This window comes from Peromyscus eremicus, chromosome 3 (assembly GCF_949786415.1).
Source record: "Peromyscus eremicus chromosome 3, PerEre_H2_v1, whole genome shotgun sequence".
NCBI lineage: Eukaryota > Metazoa > Chordata > Mammalia > Rodentia > Cricetidae > Peromyscus > Peromyscus eremicus.
Window position 1 is genome coordinate 20,766,883 of NC_081418.1, and position 22,549 is coordinate 20,789,431.

The 22,549-nt window shown below is 39.0% G+C and overlaps 1 long non-coding RNA gene across 1 annotated transcript; it reads right to left on the minus strand.

Annotated features, from left to right (window-relative positions):
• Positions 1-1,150: 1,150 nt before the first annotated feature.
• LOC131906664 (uncharacterized) lies at positions 1,151-22,217 on the minus strand. The gene is made up of 3 exons (XR_009378174.1): positions 22,018-22,217; positions 3,398-3,491; positions 1,151-1,356 (listed from the first exon to the last, which is right to left on the minus strand). It is a non-coding gene; the product is annotated as an uncharacterized LOC131906664 (long non-coding RNA).
• Between the last annotated feature and the right edge of the window lie 332 nt (positions 22,218-22,549).

Sequence of the window (22,549 nt, forward strand, 5' to 3'; positions counted from 1 at the left end):
GTAGGCTCTGAAAAGGTTTCATTATATGATGCTAAACCTTGAGCACCTTAGATCCTGTGGAAAAGCACCTGGAAGGACAGTAAAAACAGTAACTAAGGCACCTGAACAAAGACACTCTAAGTAGGAAGAGTATTTCCTGGAGCCATTCAGTTGTTGGGTGAAAGTCAGAGGGCTGGAAGTGGGCCACCTCTCTATGAGTTAGTTAATTGGCCACAAAAGCCCCGAGGACCTATAAACTGTCACGACTATTGCTAGTTGTTGGTTGCATGAGACTAGACAGTAAGACTACTGCAGGAACACTGCCGTCCATGGAGAAAGGAGGCTGGGACTGAGCTGGAAGCGCTCACCCTGCTGCCTGCCTTGCCAGCACAGGAGCAGCTGGGGGAGAACTGCATGTGCTGCCTGAACAGTACTCAAGTAACAGCCAGGCGAGCCATGCCCACTGCTAACAGTGACACCACTTCTGAAAAAAAATACCAGCTCCATGTACAGGGCATTCATTTACTCTGTCCAAATACTTTTCTGTTCTTTATTCCATTCCATCATTTACCAGTTTCAAAGAGTCCTTTATGCACCAAATTAAATCTCCTACTCAAACAGTAGGTATAGCAACAGTAATAATTCCCAGAAACTTTGTTGTGTGAAATGAATGTATGCGGTAGCTGACAATACATCCATGTCTGAAGTATCCCAGGCCCACTTTCCCAATTTTAACAGAGGTACCACTATTCTTAGGACTAGGAACAAACAGCCAATGGACTCTACCAATCACTAATAACACTATTAATGACTCAGGAACTATGTAAATTACAGCTATTTTAAATGATTAATATTTTAAAAACACAGGTTTTGAAAGTCCCCTAATAAATATTAGTAAATGTTGCCTACACTATCAAAACACAGAAGACATTAAAGTTTAATGTGATATAAAAGAAGCAGCTTGTAAAACTGGACCGATATTTCATTGATGTGACTCAAGAAAGGTGCTGAGTTGGAGATCTGATGAATCCCAACATCTGATTGTTTCAGCCTCAATTAATTTAAAAATCTTCATAATGTGGACTTTTATTGTGTCAATATAATAAGCTTCTTGAAAATCATGAATATAAAGGAATAGAGGCAAAAGATCAAGACATCTGAACCAAAAAGATTAGATCAAAACATTTATTTATTTATTTATTTTGTTATAAAAACAAAAATAAATCCAAGCAGATAATGAAATAAACATAGTCTTTAAGTATCCCATCCTTGTTTCCCTGGCCTAGAATTTAGTACACAGTCCATGTTTAAGGTTCTTGAAACTTTTCTGGATGCTATGACGTTTCCATCTTGTAACCATGCTTCTCTAGCTCAGCACTGAAACACAGACAAAGAAGGACAGCATTAGCATTCTTTGCGATAAATCAGAGAAACAGCTGTTTCTAAGACATAATAATAAAGAAAGCTTGAGTCACTAACTTAGAACATTACCAAATAGCTTTATTTTAGCCCCTAAAATGAAACCATAAGGAAACTGGTATCAGTCAATATAGTAATTAAAAAATTTGTTTTTCCCCAATTACATTTTATTTTCATTAATTTTCTCATATATGAACCTACTTACAGAATAAATGAGACTTTCTACTATCCTCCAAGAACCTTGCAAATACTATACTAATGTCCTATTTCTAATGTACATTTAAATAGTTTAAATACACTTAGATTTATCTGTTTTACGTGTATGAATGTTTTGCCTGCATGTGTGTGTGTCTCACCTGTGTGCCCACTGCTCACAGAAGTCAGAAGAGGGTGTCTAATGGTTGTGAGCCACCATGTGGGTGCTAGAAATTCCATCTGGGCCCTCCTCAAGAGGAACAAGCATCTAGACCAGTGCACCATCTTCCCAAGCCCTAACTATGAAGTTCTGTGGTTTATTTGTTTAGGTGGTGATAAGGACTAAAATCAGTGCCTCGTGCATGCAAGGTGAGCACACTACTATTCAGCTGTATTTTTCAATACTTCAACAAAATTTTGAGATCTACAAAGTTCACATCAATATCAAAATTTTACCAATTATACAATCAGCCCAAGCATAACTGCTATATATAGGAAGGAAACTAGTTCCTGTTCAACAAATGATGTTGGGAAACCTGGGTGTTCACATGTAAAAATGAGTTACACCCACATTACATGCAAAAATTCATTCAAAATGCTCAACCTAAAAGAGCTAAGCTATACAATTCTTCCAGAAAGACACAGGAATAAATCTTCATTATCTTGAATTTGGTAATGAGTTCCTAAATCGGATACCAAAAGTATATGTAACAAAAGAAAAAATAAACTTGACCACCAAAATTTAAAATTTTGCAAATGACATAACAAAGTAAGAAAGACAACCTAGCAGAGTATCTGACAAGGTTTTAATACCAAGAATGTGCAAAGTAGTCTCACAATTCATCAACAAAAAGTCCAATTTAAAAATGGAGAGAGGATTTCAACAGACAGACTCCTCCTCCCTCAAAACGATACATATGGTCACGAAGCACACAAAAGCCGTAGTCACCAGAGAATTAAAATGGAAGTTACAAGGAGACAGTGCTTCCAAGCCTTCACTTACAAGATGGCTGCATTGACAACAGAATAAACGAACAATATCATGCTTTACCACTGCTACTGGGACAACTTTTCAGTGACTATAGACAAGTCTGACAGGTCTTCAGAAAGTTAAAACAGAATTACCATACAACCTAGAAATGTCACTTCATGTTCCTTAAAACCTGAAAATAGGTACTCAAATACACGCACATGCATGTTCATAGCTGCACACTATTCACAGCATATAAAAAGTAGAAATGTCCCCAAACTGACAAATAACATAAAATACGGTATATCCTATATTAGAGAATTATTGAGTTATGAAATAGAACAGTGTATTTCTAAATGCTGCCATATTTATGAATTTGGGAAAGATTAGGCTAAGTGGAAGAAGCTGGATACACAAGGACATATCTTGTAAAATAACATTTATATAAAATGTCCAGAATAGGCAAATTAATACTTTAATACAATTAAGTAGACTACTAAACTCTTATCTCTAAATTTGAACATCACTAATTGAGTTCCCCAATTAGCTCTGATTTTAATTTCTGCCCAGTTACTCAATACTGGTTGAAAATAAATGTTAAGATTAAATTCATGAAAAATAGGAAATATGCTTCTATTTAACTACCCTTTTAGAAGGAACAAAAGGTGTATGCAATTTCCTGAAATATTCCTGTTTAGAAATCCAAAGGGTAAAGGTAATACGTCTTATTCTACACAACGAAAGAATCGTTTCAAAAGTTTTAAGAGAACAACCATCTATGTAAGCTGTACATTCCATGTTTAAAATGAAATAAGATTCTGGCTGAAAACCTACCGTAACTGATTGGAGAAGTCATCTTCTACATTGTCGTCATCCCAATTATCCTCCCAGACGTGTGCATCTTCATCTTCATCTAAGCCAGCCCAGTCTACAAATGGAAACAGATGCCTAAGTATGTCTCATACATTATTGCCAAAGAGATAAAAACTTCAGCATCCTCACAACTCAAACAAAAGAGCTAACACTTTACCTAAGAAAAACTGAAATCTTCCTCTACAAATCTCAAAGCTTTTACTATCTTGTTCTCATTTCCTCCATAGAGGACAGGGCAGCTGCACACAATGAACTCAAAGTGACTTTGTCAGCACACACCAGCCTCATGCAAGCTCAATCAGGTCAAATGCCAGCATGGAGAGGGGATGTGGACGTGAGCTCCCATGCCTGGCTGAGGATCTGTTCTGAGGGTAAGAGTCAGGTTTTCTTTAAGAGCCCTATAGTAAGCTGATTGTGTTCCAGGGGAAGGCCAAACATTCAGAATATATGGGAAGCACACACTGGACTTGATGGTTTGGGGGGGGGGGGGGACACAAATTTGGGTGGGTAGGGAAGGGAGCTGGATCTGGGAGGAATTTGGGGGAAGGGTGAATATGATTAAAAGACATTGAACGAAATTCTCAAAGAACTAAAGGGAAATTAGTTCAAATTATAAGCTAACACCAAAATTTAGCAAATAAAAATATAAAATTTAGAAGTCTTTTGTCATTTGTTTTTTGAGACAGGATCTTATACAAATCAAGACCAGTATTAAACTCACTGTGTTGGGGAGGCCTTACAGTATTATTGATCCTCCTGCCTCCATATCCCAACTGCTGAGATTACAGACACTCAACAGGAAGCCCCACTTGTCTTTTAACAGAAGGAAAAACAAATGCACAGGGGTTGCTGTTTTACTTAACATTTTTTTTTTCTTTTTCCTCCTTCCTTTTGGTTCAGCTTTACTCTGAACCAGAAAAACACCTGTGTAAATATCTCTAGACATTCTTGGAGGAGTTAATATCTATTGAGGGGTTGGAGAGATTGCTCGGTAAAGTGTGCAAGCAAAGGAACTGGGTTCAGATTCCCAGTACTCACAGTAGCAAGTGCTTGTAATGGAAAAAGGATCTGTGAGTTCCTCATTCAGTGAGAGTTGATGGAGTTAAGAAGGATACAGAAAGACTGCTGACATTCACCTCTGGCCTCTGCACATGTGTACACATATCCACACATATGTATGCATACATACACAAAAGGAAGTATCTATTGCTAAAATAATACTAACAGCACAGAAGCTCTAAAACAACTCAGTAGTCAAGCAAAGGTCTAATCAATTAGATAGCTTTACTACAACCAAATATTTAGTACTATTTCAGAAAGTAGGAGGCATACAGTGAAATGTAAGTTACCTCCAAATTGCCTTTTCCTTATGCTTTTGAATACTAACTCATGGAATGCCTGAATTAGGAACTGCATCGCTGATCCATCCTCTATGTTAGTTTATCTTTGAGTGACGGTTCAGCAATACACTGTTGATTTCCAAATACATCCCCACTGCTGAACTATCCTTTACACCTTCTAATTCTACATATAACTGACTCTAGACACAAATCCAACTTACTGGACTAAAGAAGGAAAAGCAAAGGAATCATCCTAAAATTCCTTGTTTTATACATGCATCAAATTCTGCTTATTTAGCCCTTCAAATAATTCTAAAGTTGATCTTTTATTTCTATTATTTTTAATCTAGAACAAACATTCACATTAGACAGGCTAAGTCCCCACTGCTGAAGACAACACGCATTTGGGACACATGGACCAGAGGACTTGAACTGGATGGGATCTGAAAGCCTCCACTCCATGGTACCAGAAGGCATCATGCAAACTTCCAAAGGAAGGAAGCAACCAACAGTCCTACCCAGCTATGGTGCCTATGAACCACAATGATGACCAAACCTAAAGTTGCAGTGGTGGCATGCATAGTTTGATGGTAAGTCAAACACTCTAATGGGGGGTGGGGGGGGGGAATCATTCCTGGTACTGCAAATTTGGCCAACTACCCAGGGCCAGTGAGGTCATGGATCTTGGAGGAGAACCTGTAGGTACTATTCTAAGCCAGCACAAGCCCTAACTACATTCTAAATATTTTTCCATGTACCCACATATAAGTTCTCACTCCTCATCATGGAAATTTCACTTTTCAACAGATGGAGACTATTACAGAACTGATCAAAATGCAGTGAACAAGTGACCTGTCCAGTCCAACTCATATACATCTATAATACAATTCCTACACTTAAGGTTCAGGGGTCATTTTAGAAGACGGGGTGGCAAGAATTTTTTAGACGGAGGAATAGGAAGTCTGCTGTGAGACTGTGTCTCTTAGAAATGTCAGAAGCTACAACCAACACGGCTGCCTAACCCTAACCTAAACAAGGACAACACCAACAGATGTGCTAACGTGGAAAGGGGAAGCTCATGAGGTCTCAACCCTAAATAAAGAACTACAGGCAACTAAAGGCTGGTGAGAGCAGGAAAATAATGTTTCACAGGGAAGTGTACACCAGCTGGTTCCAACTGGTTACCCAATACCAAATAGTCTTGAAGACATATATACAAGCAACATTATACAGAATTGTGCAGGTTGTACTTATGTATTTAAGAACACAGAGACCACCACCACCTCCACCACCAGAGAAAAGAGGCCATGCATTTAAAAGACAGTTGGGAAGGAAGGATTAGAGAAGGGAAAGAAAATGGGGAAATGATGTATTATAATCTCAAAAAACAAAACAACAAAACCCCCAAACATTTACACTATCCCTTTTTACCTGGTTCCTTCTACTTCAGATCCTGATGAAAAATTAGCCTCCTAGGAGATGCCACTTTAATCCCCACCCCCCTTTTTTTTCATTTGAATGACACCAACCTATCCCAGAAACAAGAGTATATATGCCTCCAAACACCTCCTTAGGCTTATACAACCACTGTAAACCTGACTGACATATTTTTACAGGTTGTTTTAAAGTAATATTTTTCCAGGTGTGGTAGTATACACACACCTGTAATCCCAGCACTAAAGCAGAAGCAGAGGTTCATGAATTCCAAGCTGGCTTCAGCTACATAGAAAAATACTGTAGTAAAAGGATCAAAAAAAAAAAAAAAAAATCAACATTCCAATCTACTCATTCATAGCTCCTTCATGTTTGCCGTGTCTTACTTACACTCATCCCTCTAGTGTGGAAACTACAATGAAGACTTACCTATAAGATCTTAATGTTTAATTAGCTCCTAGTTTTACACTTCATATTTTGAAATTAAAATTTTCTTTGGTGTGTGGGGTATACATGTGACTGTGGGTGGGAGTGCACATGCGCATGTGTAGACGCCCAGGTCATCAAGTGTTCCATGCCACCACTTTCCACCTTATTAAGGTAAGGTCTCTGTCACTGAACCTGGAGCTAGGCTGGCAGCCAGCAAGCCCCAGGGACTGTTCCTGTCTCTGCCCCGCCACAGTTCTGGGGTTACAGGCATGTGCAGCCTTGAACCACCTTTGCTACAGATGTTGAGCATTCAAACTCAGGCCCTTCTGCTTACACAGTAAGCACTCTTAATTCCTATCCCACTGAACAATCTTCTGAGTGCCTGCTTAACATTTTATAAATTATCAAACGTTTGATGCTGCTCCTTATCTCTCTGTACCATCTTCTGAACCCATCCACTACTTGGTTGACTTTTACTTCTGAACTTAATTCAAACACTATTTATTCCACCATTATAAAAACTACCACAGCTTCCTGAAGAAATGGTTGATTTCAAATCTGTGACATGCAAACTAAGACAGGAAAATTAAGAGATTTATTTTTAACGCCAGAAAGCACATCAAAGGTAACAGAAACTTCTTTAAAGGAATAACATACTGAATAAGGAGGGGAAAAGCCAGTCTACTGTAATAGGACATTTCTCGCCTACCTGCCAGTTCCTGAATAACTGCTCAGAGGCTTAATACAAATTATAAATAATAAATGCTTGGCTGGTAGCTCAGACGTATTACTAACTAGCTCTTACACTTAAATTAACCCATAATTCTTATCTATGTTTAGCCACGTGGCTTGGTAGCTTTTCTTAGCACAACATTCTCATCTTGCTTCCTCTTCATCTGGCTAGTGACTCCTGACTCTGTCCTTCCTCTTCCCAGCATTCTTAGTTTGGTTGCCCCCATCTATGCTTCCTGCCTGGCTACTGGCCAATCAGCATTTTACTAAACCAATTTGAGTGACAAATCTTTACAGTGTACAAGAGGATTATTCCATAGCAAAAAGAAAGTGCCAGGTACAGTGACCGCCTGGGATCTCCCAGTACTTGGGAAACAGGAACTCAGGTCATTCTCAGCTACATAGCAAGTTTGAGATAAATCTGGGCTACCTGAGACCCTGTCTAAAACAAAACAAAACAAAGTTGAGCAAGGTATGTTGAAACATTCAAAGAAACCAGATGGCTATTCACAATTTTACTGTGATCCTAACACATGAAAAGCTTGTGTGTGTGTTTGAGGCCAGCTCTACAACAAATATCAGACAGAAAAATAGATAATAATCTTTACAGTTCCATCTGTATTAGTACAAAAAAATAACGGTTAGAAATGGTCATTTTGCAAAACTTCATTGCAACTTAGTAAAAGATCACTAACCAGTATTAAAATTACGAAGTAAAAATGGGTGGTTTATAGGACAGGCTGCTTACTCATTATAAAGTGTGAGACATAGCCATTGTCACCATAGCCAAGTGAACAAATGGCATTACACCAAGTTAGAACAATTTAGTTTGTGTTTCTTAATGAAAGAAGTAAGAGATACTCATCACCTCAGTAGAACTCTGGATAAAGTTAATTCTGAATCTGTAAGACAAATGAGAAGGTGAGACGTTATGTAACTGGCCTCTTCAAAGAAGTCAACAACTCAGAACTACCTTCCTAGAAGCAGCACTACTCACAGTGGAGGCTGGGCCCTCCCACATCACTCATTAATCAAGGAAATGACCCAGAGGTTTGTCTACAGGCCAATACTGTAAGGGCATTTCCTCAGTTGGGGTTCCCTCTTCCCAAATGGCTCTAGTTTGTGTCAAGTTGACAAAAAAACTAAGTAGCACAAAAATCCACCTTGGAAAATACCACCTCTAGAAATTTTGAGTATCACAACATTAACACCCGGACAAATAATTATTACTTAAAAATAACATCTATCATATTTGCCTCTGTAATTTAATGACCAACAGTACTTAGCACATGAACAAGGTCATGAAACATGAACAAAATCCTAAATCACAACAGTAAAATCAGATCATGTATATTTTTATTTCCCTCCCCTCCATCCAAAAACCAGTAATTACTGGGTATTTTCTGTATGCCCTAACCTTTAGTTTCATCGTTCTTGTCACCTATTAGAAAACAGTGTGCACAGGAACTACACAGGTCCTTGGAGTACATAGTATGGCTTCCAGAAAGTTCCGTGTTTTCATGGGGTTCCAGACCATATGAACAAATGGGTCTCTGTTTCTTGTTCCTTCTCTTGGGCTCTTTTCCTTCTGCTTGTTTTGTCCAATTCCAGTGTGTTAGTTTTGTCTTATCTCATTATCTCTTAGAAGCAAGCCTGTTTGTTTTCCAATGAGACAGAAAGGAAGTAGATCCAGACAGGAGGTGGGGAGGAACTGGGAGGTGTAGAATAAGGGGAAACCATAATCAGGGTATATTATGTGACAAAAAAAAGTCTATTTTCAATAAAAGGAGGGGAAAAAAGAAAACAGCTATGAAGATTTCAATCTCACGGCTTGAATTTGAGATATCCCTGTGTTGAAATGTTGGTCTGTGGCCCATGGCACTATTCTGAAGGCTGCAGAGCTTCCAGTGGTAGGTCTGGCTGGTGGGAGTACATCAGCAGGGTAGACTTTGGAAGATAGTCCAGGGGAACTTTCTACCTTTTTGATTACAGTCGTGTGAATGAGCCCCCACCTCACGCACCAGGGGCCATGCTCCCCTGCTACTGATGGGCTGCCATCTCCCTGACCCTGTGAGCCAGTTGTCTGTCCGGGATTCATTCTGTCAGTGTCAAGAACAAAAAAAAAAAAAAAAAAAAAAAAAAAACCCACAAATCTCAGAAGAAAAGTTAATAACAAAGGCACGATTTAGGCTTTTTATGTGCAGATGTAATAGATCCAAAATATTCAACAGCAGTGGCTCATGAGGGTATTTTATTCCAGTTACGTACTTACATTTTTCTGATTTAAGAACAGAAAGAAGAAAAGTACTTCATTTACCTGGTTCCACAAACCAGAAAAGAACAGGAACTTGGAAGGTATCCTAGCTATTCTTCCTCCTTCAACTACCACAGTCACATCTTTTCCAGGTTTTCTTGTTGTTTGCTTAGTTGTTTATGAAGATATGATTTCTCTGTGTAGCCCTTATTATGTAGACCAGGCTGTCCTCGAACCTGGAAATCTGTCTGCCTCTGCCTCCTAAGTGCTGGGATTAAAGGTGTGCACCACCACCTCCCAGCCCTTTCCAGTTTGAATTCCTAACTATCTTAAGTTGCTCATCTCCCCGCTACACTTATTCGGCTATATCAATGCGGGTGAGATTATTTCCTTCACGGACTATCACTGGACCTTTTATTGTTAAAACACAGAGAAATATTACACGACAGTAGCAATGCATGCTAGGATTGATCGAATGTTAAAGACAACAGGAGCTTCAGAGCTGGAGACGTGTTCAACAATTAAGTGCTTAAACTTCTTTGAAAGAACTCCAGTTTGGATCCCAGCACCCACAGCTCACAACCAACTGTAATTTCAGCTCCAGGGAGTCTGTCAGACACCTTCTCTCTTGACCCTCTACGGACACTTACATGCATGTGGCACACACTCACATAAGGCACACACACATAAATGAAAAAATAATGTTTAAAGGAGCTTCATTTCAGATAGCAGAAGTTTCTCTACATCACTAAATCAAAGATCAATGTGGTTTTAAGTTTTTAATTAAAATTGACCAAAGCCTTGAAATAATCCTAGATTTGTTTATAAACATCTAGCTTCTTCAATGGAAAACTTGCAACAGAACAACTGAATTTATTATCCTTTTGCAGCAAATGAGCACTGCCTGATAATATTCCTGTCACTCCTCCATATTCCCTCCAGTCCTACTGTATGGACTATAGTTTTGTGGCCATTTAGTAACCTAACTAGTTTCCCCCTCCCAAAGAAATGGTAATACCAAACTCTTCCTCATTAAAATTCAAAAGAAAATACGTCATTAAACTGCTTTATAACAAATTTAGGCTTTGTCCTTCAAGTTTTTATAAAATGGTCAAGACATGGCTATTTAAAAATTACTGATATTTGGAACTAGAAAGAATTACCCTTTTTGGTTTGAAATAATCACCATTATGACAATCAAAACCAGATGAAGAAAAGGTTGCCTCAGAAAAAGATACTAACTTTTTAAAACTAATCCCCCACCCCTCCAGTCTTAAGTTCCTGGTTGTAAATATGCAGTTTGGGTAGGAAGGAATGGCAAAGACCTGTTGAGATACTTTTAGGAATTTTATAATCACACTTAAAGGAGTTTAAAGTTTAAAAACAAAATTAGCCAAACAATAATCTGAACAAAGACTAGACACAGTTTTTGAGAAAAGGGGGTGACATGTCAATAAAACTACAATAGAAGAATGATTAAGGCACTGAAACATCAAACCCCAGTCAGTCTCAAACACTTCCAACTAAAGAATTCCCTACTAAGTGAGGAGTTTCCATTTGCACCAGTCCCTAAAAAGGAAATGATTATGTGTGCAAAGAGGCAAGTTAAGAATATAAAATAATAAAAACATGGTACTTTTTTGATAAAGCTTATAAAGTCTTTCAAAAACACTGCAGAACCTTAATTGTCTTCTAAATTGCCTTTTTAGAAACACTAAAATTATAGGGTTCCAGAAACTTTTAATCTAAATGATTATTTGATTCAAAATGTTGATTTCAATATTGTTATTACTTGGTGTCATTCAAATGTCTCCATGATGGCTTTACTTCTTTTAATTTTGTGAGGGGGAAAAAGGCTTGTTAATTTGTAACCAAATGCTTCAGAGAATCACTAACAAGAAATTAAGTGAGTCAGTGATTTATTTTATGAAGTGCCAATTCAGAATCCAAAAAAGGCAAACTTCTTACCCTAAGTGCCTTTTTCTTTAAGATGGTGCAGTTTCTAATCTATCAAACTGAATAGGAGGAGCACTTGGCACTAAGAATAAAGCACCTCTCCCTTCTTTTAAACAGGCACCTCATGCTTCAGGAGGGGAGAAAGAAAAGGGTAGAAAAAAAGTCCTCCGAAAAACAAAGTATCTCACAAAGCAAGGAATACAGTAAATACCACAGGCAAGGCTTGAGGACTCATGAAAATAGCTCAATTTCCCTGGTAATTTTTAAAATTGCATTTACTGTATATGTGTATGTCTACGTATGTGTGTGCACATGCCATGGTGTCCATGTGGAGGTCAGAAGACTACTCACAGGAGCTGGTTCTCTCCTTCTACCATGTGGGTCCTACAAATCAAACACAGGCTGACAGGCCTGTACCAAGTGCCTTTACTACTGAGCTGGCTAGCCACATTGCCGGCTCATTCCTTGGTATCCTTACCTCCCTAAGAGTTGTCGTGATCATGGTGTCTCTTCACAGCAATAGAAACCCTAAGACAGGTGCCTTATTAATATCTAATGTTGTCCTTTAATATAAAAACAAATATACAGTTCTACCTTCAACTTCAATATATTGCCAGAACTGTGATCAATTAAATAATTAAAGCTTTTTACCCCAATTTTTCTGTCTCCAGATGTGTACTATTTTAAAAAAGAGAGGTCCATGTTTTTAAATGAATTGGAAATAACCAATAACAGTGTTCTAATAAATACATTTCCAGTAATTCTAAATTTAAGACTTTGCATCAAAGTTAGCTTTCTTCTCATTTGCCAACCAAGAACTACACTTGTTACTAACTTTAAATTTTAAAAAAACTGAGACTACCAAATATCCCATCTATTACAATGGCATCTAAGTGTGGAAAAGGCTCTTAGAAAATGTTTTTAATAGTCTTATCTTCTAACATATGTTCTCAAATTCCTTAAAAGCACAAAGTGTGCCCCCTTGGAGAAATGTAAAAATTCTACTTAGCATTTTCATGGTTTAGAAATGTTTTCTATCAGCCCCAAAGGTGAATCTATTATTATCTTTCTGCTAAATGGACACAGTACCACCCCCTGCCCCATAGATTTATGTTTCTCTACCCACATATTTGTGTAATTCTCAGACCTCATCAGAGAAATGTCTTTATGCAGTGGGTGGTGGTTTAGCACCAGAACTCCTAACTGGTCAAAGGGCAGAAAGGAAGTGTCTGAGGAGCACTTAGTCACAAATGGGACATGTATATCACACGCCCTTCTCCAAGGATCAGGGACCATCATGGAGGGGGTGCGTCAAGAGCATGGAAGAGCCAGACGTTTAGAGGACTGAAGGGAAATATAAGCTTCTAGATATGACAGGACTAATACATTCAGGAACTCCCAGCATCTGAGGTTGCCTTCACAAGACCTACAAAAGATCCAGTCAGTTAGCATTTCAATATGAAAGGGATTCATGAACCCCCATCCCTAACTGAGGAACTATGGAGAGTTGATGCCTTCTGGAGGAGGAGAAGTCAGTTTTCTTTAAGGGTGTGGCTCCTGGTAGGTGCACTACACTCCGCAGGGAGGCTCCACACCATGAGTATATATTTGAGCAGCACAAAGTGAACTCAGTAGGTTTTCCTGAGAGAGAACAAACACAAAGTTGGAGGGAGGAATGATCTGGAAGTAGTTGGGGGAGGAAAAGGGTGCAGTGAATGCAATCTGAATGTGCTATATGAAATTTTTAAAGAAAAAATAAAAATATTTAAAAAAATGAAACCGAATTTCATCAAATAGAAAAACATACATGCATATGCAGAACATTATATGATGAAAAATACACCAAACCGCACTTATTATCAAGCGAGCGTAAAAGAAAACAGGAACAATTACAACAGCACTGTGCCCCACGTGTGAGAACGGCGCCACACCAACTCTCATCAACTGACAGGTAGACTGCTTTCCAGACCTTTGCTTTCTATAGGTTGTCCCAATGCACTGCCTATTTAGTAGACAAGACACTAATGATTGCCCAGCACAGCACACTGTTCTCCCCCACTTTCTCTAACTGCTGTCAAAGGACAGCCTCAGAGTAACCAAGCAAAAGCAATCCATATGATGGTGCTTCCCGGCCACTGGAACATTCAGTTACTGTGGCAAGGAGTCTAAAACTAATGTTCAAAATAACCTATAGAGCCATTATAGTTATCCACAATTATCCTTTAAAAACCCAATTCAAACTCAATTCTTTTCATCAATAATATATACTTGACAAAATATTCCCACTTCATTGTCTTTATTATTCAGTACCTTCAATTTTATTTAATTTGATAGAGCTGCCAAAAATCATTAATCTCAAAATGCCCTTATGACTTAAAAATCTTACCTCATTTGACCCTGTTTCTCACTACTAGGCCCTAGTCAACCTGAGCTCCACCATCCATTTCCTAGGCACAAAAGTGCAAAATCAAAATCCCCGACCTGTAATTTGTCCTAGCACCCCATATAACTAACAGCCCAAAGGTAATCAATCCATTTGCCTTCCTGTTACTCATGCACTGTCACCCCACTTCACTCCTAATAACCTACTAGAGACCCTTCTTATCTGAGGTATTTCAACAATGTACTGCTTAGGCCACCTGACTGTGGCTTCCACCTCTGCAAACTAAATCTGCTGGTTTAGCATCTCCCAATACAGTACTGCCTATACAAACCTCACATGCATCACTTGCAAAAGCAAAATGAGGAAACCATTTTAAAAACAACACCCCAAACCCCCACAACCACTTCAAATCTATTTAAGAATGAAGTCCAAAAGAGTTATGACTTAAAGATTTCCAAGATCAGTCAGTCTCTAGCTACCTATGTTTACAAATACTATTCCCTAGTTCCCCTTTTTCAGAAGAAGAAGAAGAAGAAGAAGAAGAAGAAGAAGAAGAAGAAGAAGAAGAAGAAGCAGCAGCAGCAGCAGAAGCCGCCGCCTTAAAAAATTATTGGGGGGGAGGGGGAGGTTGAAACATGCCACGTTAGGTAGAAGCCAGAACAACTTAGGACAACTTGCTGGAGTCATTCTCTCATTCCACCTTCACAGGGGTTCCAACTCAGGCCTGCCAAGCAAATGCCTTCACCTACCCCACCCCACCAGTACTAGCTCATACTAAATACCCATGGATTTTCACCACCAAGCATTTACTTACCCCTTCTTTTGGACATTCCTTTTCTATATTTCAATCTCTCTCTCTTTTAAAAGGATTTATTTATGTATATGAATGTTCTGCCTGCGTGTATGTACACAATGCGAATGAATGCCTAGTGCCCAACGAAGTCATAGGAGGGGCCAGATCCCCTGGAACTGGAGCTACATGTGGTTGTGAGCTGCCATATGGGTGCTGGGAATTGAACCCAGGTCCTCTACAAGAGGTTCTTTTAGCCACTGAGCAAACTGTTTTCCCCATTTCCATCTCTTAAACTATCTGTTCCAATGGTGCTAACTCGTGTTTTAAATACATGGAAATAATTGCCTTTTTTTGAACTGTTGTTGAACTTTACAATTGGTTATATTCTAATAGCGCGCACACACACACACACACACACACACACACACACACACACACACAAGCAAACAGAAATCTCACCTAGAAGCCCAACAGATAATACAGACTAAATCAAAATTGTTCAAGTTTAACCAGAGACATGTGTATGGAGGGTCCAGGGGAGAAACTAAGGCCTTAGAGTATCCCTGGGATAGGAATTTCTCAAAAAGTCCTCTACTTGGTGACAGCCACTGGTTCTTATTCCTCAGCTTCCTTACTACATTCAAACAGATTCTGCATAGAGTGAAATTTGCTTCAGTGAAGTATCTACTAGCGTGAACCTGGTTGTTATTATTATTATTATTTTGCTAAGCCCTGGGTGAAAACTCTATACCTCACAGAGTTGTTATGAACAGTAAAAGAGACTGTGAAGCATTTAGGACTGGCAATGGGAGCTAAAGTCATTTTCTCTCTGTATCCCTCAGTACCAGATTTATAGGAGGTAATTAATATATATCAAATCAATAAATCACTTGTTACATGCTAACTACAAAAGCAGTTGCGGGGTGGTAAGAAACCTTTTCCAGAATGAAGACAATACCATAGCTACCAAATCGAATAAAGATACACTTCAGATCATCTAATTTTTGTGATTTTTATTTCTCTTTTACTGTTTTCACAATTCAGCTTTCAATGAGCAAAGCTTAACAAACAGGTAGTAATGTTAAACACTGAAAATCACAACTGCTTGTTGTTTGCTCACTCTACACAAGCACTGAAATAGTTAATCAAGTAATAATCAAAGAATCTATTTGTACTGTTTAACATTCTGGTTTACAACTCTTATCACCTACCTCCATAGGGATTATTCAATCTGATTTTCACAATCCCTAAACCACATATACTATGTCTATGCAAAGTATGCTATGTATATATAGATATGCATCTCATGTGTCTTTGAATTTTATATGAATAGCACACTAGTGTGGGAGTGGGGTAATCCGGACTGAATGAGATCATGGAGGTGTGGACCTCATGAGTCAACTACAGTACAAAAAGATAAGGCAGCTCTCCTCTTCAGGAATGAATCTGTCCACACCTGTCTCACCAGACTGAGTAAGAAAATAAAATTTGTATTGTTTATTTAAGCCATTCAGTCTATAGTACTTTCTTCTGGTAGCCCAAGCAGGCTCATACAGTTAGGAAAATCTCTCATAACTCCAAAAAAAAAAAAAAAAATACTATCCATAAATCATGGGCAAAGAAACTAAGGATTAAGGCTAGCAATTCAAGGAAAGGATAATGGTTAATCTCACTCAAATAAACCAACAGAAAAAAAGGGACTTAGCTCAGTTGGGTAAAATGCCTGTGGTGCAACCATGAAGACCTGAATTTGGCTCCTCAGTACCAATGTAGAAAGCTGGGCATGGGAGAAGCAGAGAAGATCCTGAGGGCTAGACTTGCCAAACTGGGGAGTTCTGGATTCACTGACAGACCTTGCTTTAAATGTAAGATGGAGAAGGCAGCCCCAGACATCAACTTCAGGCCTCCATATGCATGTCCACACATGAACATGTACACATAAAGAAGGAAATTGACCCCAAATAAAATGATATGATCCCATTTTTCATGCATCAGATTGCCAATGACTAAAATGTTTAGTATCTAGTGCAAGAAAGCTTAATAGAGAAAAGGTGAAGTGTAAATGGAAATATATATCATATAACTCTTCTCAAAGGAAATTTGAGAATATATGTTTAAATTTAAAACACATCTGATTTTAGATGAGGTGCACAAGCTGATGAAAGACAACATTTCTGTGAAGGGGCAACGTGTGTGGTTGGTGTATCACAGCCTGAAGAGAATGAAGAAGTCATCCATACTAGAGTGAGGAGGAGAGCGCGAGCCCTGGCATATAGATTGCTAAGCCCAAATAAGGTGAGCAGAACTTTACAGGCTAGCAGAAAAGAGGATTAAACAAACAGACAACACATTTAAGAGAAATAGACAATATATTTAAGATATGGTAGCCAGGTGTTGAGTTACTAGAGGATGGAGTTACAAATGTTGAAAAGGATAACAAAAAGCAACAAGGAACCTGTGGTTCTGAATTCCAAGTGGAGGGATCGATGCGAACTTGAGGTTTTACACACACACACACACACACACACACACACACACACACACCCCACCCAAAAGCAATAAGCATAACTGGAATCAAGATCCTGTTCTCCACTCCAACCAAAGTCGGGAAATACTAGATTAGCTTCAAATATCTTGTGTCAAATACTAGCAAGTGCAGAGAAAATGATGGGGACGTGTCAAAAAAAAAAAAAATCACACAAAAACAAGCTTGAAGGAGTTTTCCATATTCAAATATGGGACAACTAGAAGGTAAGAATGAAAGTAATAAATTATAATGCATTGAATTAAGAGTCCGTCAGCACACAGTAATATAAATAAATGAGAAAATCAGAAAATAAATGCATTAAAGGCTTAGCGATTGAAATTAATATTTACATGGTTTTAATTAATGTCCCTCTCCACAAACAGCTAATTACTAATTGCAATTCAAAAACTTACTTTCTTGGATACAATTTCTAACAACAGATATTCAATAGGTACCTTCCCATGTAGATTAGGTATCTTCAATGTTTTAGTGACACAAATTTCTTATTTCATACCAGTACCATGTAACTAACTTAAATGTTGGATGATCTTCTTTATATGACTACTATACTATATTTAATAACTGGTAACAGCAAAGCCCCCTTTGGTACTATGTAAACAAAATGGCACAGTATGGAAAGCAGTCAACAATGGTTCTGTCTTCCTCCTTCATTTATCTAAAAAAATCTTTCTGATAATTGCTTAGTACAGTTAGTACCCAGTGTTCATGTTAATATTTTAATGGTACTGTTCTTATGACAATTCTTCCCTACACACATCTATGTATAACATAATTTAAATTCCTTGGCTCCTACTCACAAAATGCTGATCATTTTTACCTCTATGAGTCATGTGAATGTGATACACTAAAACATCCACCAGATGTTTAGACCTCTACAAGATGCCCTACTTTGTCAGACACCAGTGAGAGGGCCTTAGTTACCCAGTAGAAGCTTCAGGGATCACCAGCCCACTGTCTGACTCAGCAGATTCTGAACATTCTCTGCCATACCAAGGTCTTACCCAGGAATTTGATTTGACAGGATGTAGAGATGGGTAGTAGTGTACTTTTGATATTTTGGTGTATACATGAGTATCACTGATTATAGAAAAAGTAGAACTCTTGCAAATCCTGTTGCTCTATGAGGCAAACTCAGTTTCACTTAAATATTCTAAAAAAGCAAGACAAAATAAACCAAAACATCTTAGCTCTGGAAAAGGAACAAGAAAATAAATAATCAACAGGACAATGTTTCTTTCCACTTTTAGCATCCACTTCTAAACCCTTTCACTATCTGTCTGATAAGGAAAAAGTAGTTAGAGGTTTCAATCATATAACAACTTCAATTTTTTTTTTTTTTTTTTTTGGTTTTTCGAGACAGGGTTTCTCTGTGTAGCTTTGCGCCTCTCCTGGAACTCACTTGGTAGCCCAGGCTGGCCTCGAACTCACAGAGATCCGCCTGGCTCTGCCTCCCGAGTGCTGGGATTAAAGGCGTGCGCCACCACCGCCCGGGCAACAACTTCAATTTTATAACCCACTCTATAACCACCAACCTAAGTGCATGATAGATGAAATTTGAAATATTCTCTAGACAAAGTTGTTAACGGGTCTAAAACTTCAACCTTGTGAAGACCTCCAGAAATATATTAAAACAAGTCTTACCAGAACTTTGAATTTGAATGGCTTCATTATAAAGCCTATTCTCACTTAGCATAAACAACTAGAAATTGTGTAGACTGCATTCCACAAAGATTCTAAACATGATTTTGTAACAGCACCTACTTAATGACCATTATAGTTCATAACCACCAATTAGAATAATTGTAAGGAATTGCCAATGTAACAGATTCAGACTAAACAAGGGAACTGAGGGATAAATGGAACTTTTGTTCCTTTGTACCTTCAGAGATTCATTCCAGATGTTTTACCTCACACTGAAGAAGAGCTATTCAGATGAAACAATGAGGCCTCCATCCAATCATTTACTTTTCTTTTGAAAATAAAATTTATCTTTCTTTAAGATCACTAAATTGAAATCTCAACAAGCAGATTCTTACCTAGGAAAAGCTGTACCAACAGACAAACCATGAATTTATACTTCAATGACTTACCTGTGACAGGCTCTACTGTGTACAGTCTATACACAAATTAATCCAGAGACTGGTCAGTCCCACTATGGAGCACTCTCAGACTAATAAAGCTCTTGGAAGTAAAATGTCCTATAGTTGGCAGAGATAAGTAACTCCAGATTGGCTTATTTATTCTATTATTGAGTTTGTCAATGGTGTATTTGTGACAAAGGGCAATCACATGAAAAACTAAATTTTCCAAAAGGAAAGTACTTGAAAGTAAATCAGGGTACTAATAACTGAACAAAAAACTCAAATACTGAAAGATTCAAATTCTAGTAAGTGTTTCTAACATTCTCCCAAACAATGCCAATGCCAAGACTGGTGGTCCATGTACCACATTTCAACATCAACAGAGAATCCGTATCATGACAACAGCAAAAATATGAAAGAACATGTTCAGTCTCAAAGAAACAAAAAGTTTTTCAGTGATATTTTTTCAGGTTTATTTTTTTTTCTTTTAATTTGTAATCAAAAGTTTTCACTTGTAAATATTTAGTGGTTTCATCCAGTGGGCTAACTTTGTATACAGCAAAATCTCCCTAACCCAAATTAAGGAAAGGCTATTTAACTGATAACTAGAGAAGAAACACACACTTGCATAACAAATGCATTTCAAGGTTATTTCTCATTCTAAATGTAAAGATAACTCAACGAACACTAGATCTTCTACATCCAGAGACAACAAATTCCTAAGATGGATAAATGACACAGCACATACTCTAGCAGAAGTCTCTTGTGCATCCTTTTGTCTTTAGAATCTTTGCTTTTCCTTAACTTTAATGAAATGTCTAAACACAATACAACTGTCAACACTGAGCAGACTACTGCTCCAAATACAGATTCTGAAGAACAGACACTACACAAGCCGATGAAGGGTGCTGTGAAAACCCTAGTACATCATCAAGGAGACAGTTACCTCTAAATCCATTTGTCAATTCTCAACTCTAGTTATTTTAAATAGACACATGCACTAAATGTAAGGGATAAAATCTGGGTGGAAGCCGGGTGGTGGTGGCCCACGCCTTTAATCCCAGCACTCTCGGGAGGCAGAGGCAGGCAGATCTTTGTGAGTTCAAGGCCAGCCTGGTGGTCTACAGAGCGAGATCCAGGAAAGGCGCAAAGCTACACAGAAAAACCCTGTCTCAAAAAACCAAAAAAAAAAACAAAAAAAAACCAAAAAAAAAACCTGGGTGGGAATATTGGTCAGAAAGACCTTTAGATTCTAAGTTGGCCAGTTAATGGCAAGGGTTTGTTTGTTTTCTAATATGTGAACCTCTGCTGCTTGAGGATGGGATGTTAGACTATACAATGTAAATCAAGTGTCTAACAGTGGCGCTTGTGTGTAATCAGGAATAAAGGGCAACTGGAATAAGCAGTTGGGATAGAACTGGATCCTGTCCTCACTTAGCTAATTCTACCACAAAGCTCTGTCAGAGGATTATTAATGAGCCTGAAAACAAAACAAAACCCAGACTGAGCAGACAAATTCATCATCAAAACAAAGGGTAAACTATCCCATAATATACTGTAGACCCCTAACTGGAAGGAAATGTGCTCTGAATTGGTTTATGAGGCTGTGTAATATGCACACTAAGCTCTCTTTCACCAAAACTAAAACACTGCATTATAAGTAAACAGACTAAATGTTCCAGTGATGTGGTTTTATGCACAATGAGATCATGATGGGGCAACTTAGCACAATTTTTGTCAAGTGATAATTGCTTGATGCCACATATGTGCACACCACTAACCACAGTTTTTCTTCCTACCATCTTCAGAAAGGCAACAGTAACTCACATTTTTCAAAACAAGGTAAATATTTGGGAATCCTACTCCTAACAATTAGCCAATAAAGCACTCAATTATGAAAACCTATGGTGGCAAAGAGATCTAGCAAACAGAAGACAACAGCTGAAGTCAAGGGTGTGAATCAGGGTGTCCCTATTTCAGTTTTATCAGGCCCGTTTCTAGACTGTTCCAAACTTCTGTTTCCTTATCCGAATAATGGTAGATACAGCAATATCCATTTCCTATACTTGTGGGGCAGACTTACATTACCAAGATCATAGCAACCTGCTCCAACATTAGCTGTATTATTACCTACAATGTGAGAACTAAAGCGTCTCTAGTTTTGGAGTTAACTCAGAATGCAGACGTTTAAGAGTTTTATAAAGCTTGGGTTATGGTAATTCAAGTGGCTGTAACTGGTGAGGAACAGGAGTCAAGGCACATGACCCTGCCATCCTACTTCGCAGGGCCCATTCATGCCGTCCCAAGAGTGGCTGCCTTGGGCCAAGAGTGGAATTTTAAGAAGTTTACGACTAAAGGAAGGCTGTGAAACCGAGAGTCCCGTGCTGAGGATAAAAGGCCACAACCACGCTACAGCGTGCGGCCCAGCTTGCACCGGGCCCCTCTCGGCGCCGGGGCACAGAACATGGGGCCGCGCCACGAAGCGACGGCTCCGGGGACTCCGAGGCCCGGACAGCCGGAGGCCGCGCCGGGACCGCGCCGCTGGGCGCAGCTCATCGCCGCCGACGCAGCGAGCAGGCCCGGCGCCGCCCCACCGGAGCCCCGGGGCCCAGCGCGCGGCCCGGCAGTTACCTTCCGCGGGAAACTCCTCGAACTCGTCGTCCTCTTCCAGGAGACCCAGGTCGACAGGCTGCTTCTTCTCGGACATCGCGCCCCGCCGAGCCCCACAACGCTCAGAGCCGCAGCCGCAAAGTCGGAAGCCTCAGCACTCGTCAGCCGCCGACACCGCCAACGCCGGCGCAACCATAGAGACGAGCCAGGAAGAGTTACGGGGCAGCGCGAGGAATGCTGGGATATCCGAGGTCCGCCCAGCGCTTCCTGTGGGTGTAGCAGGTCCCCTGGCTTAGAACAGTGGGCTGTTTTGTTTTATAGACTTTGTTTTATAGTCCGTTCGTTTTTTTCATTCATGTAGGTTGCCTGACTGTGAAAGATTAACAGTGTATAAAATTACTAGAGACCATTACTTAGCTTACAACCAAGAAAAGAAATCTAGATGAAGTAACTAACATTTTAGTGACAGGCCCTTTAGCATACATTATCCCATACTCAAACCAATTCCTTGGGCATGCTGCTAAATATTTCCACATCACAGGGAACTCAGGAC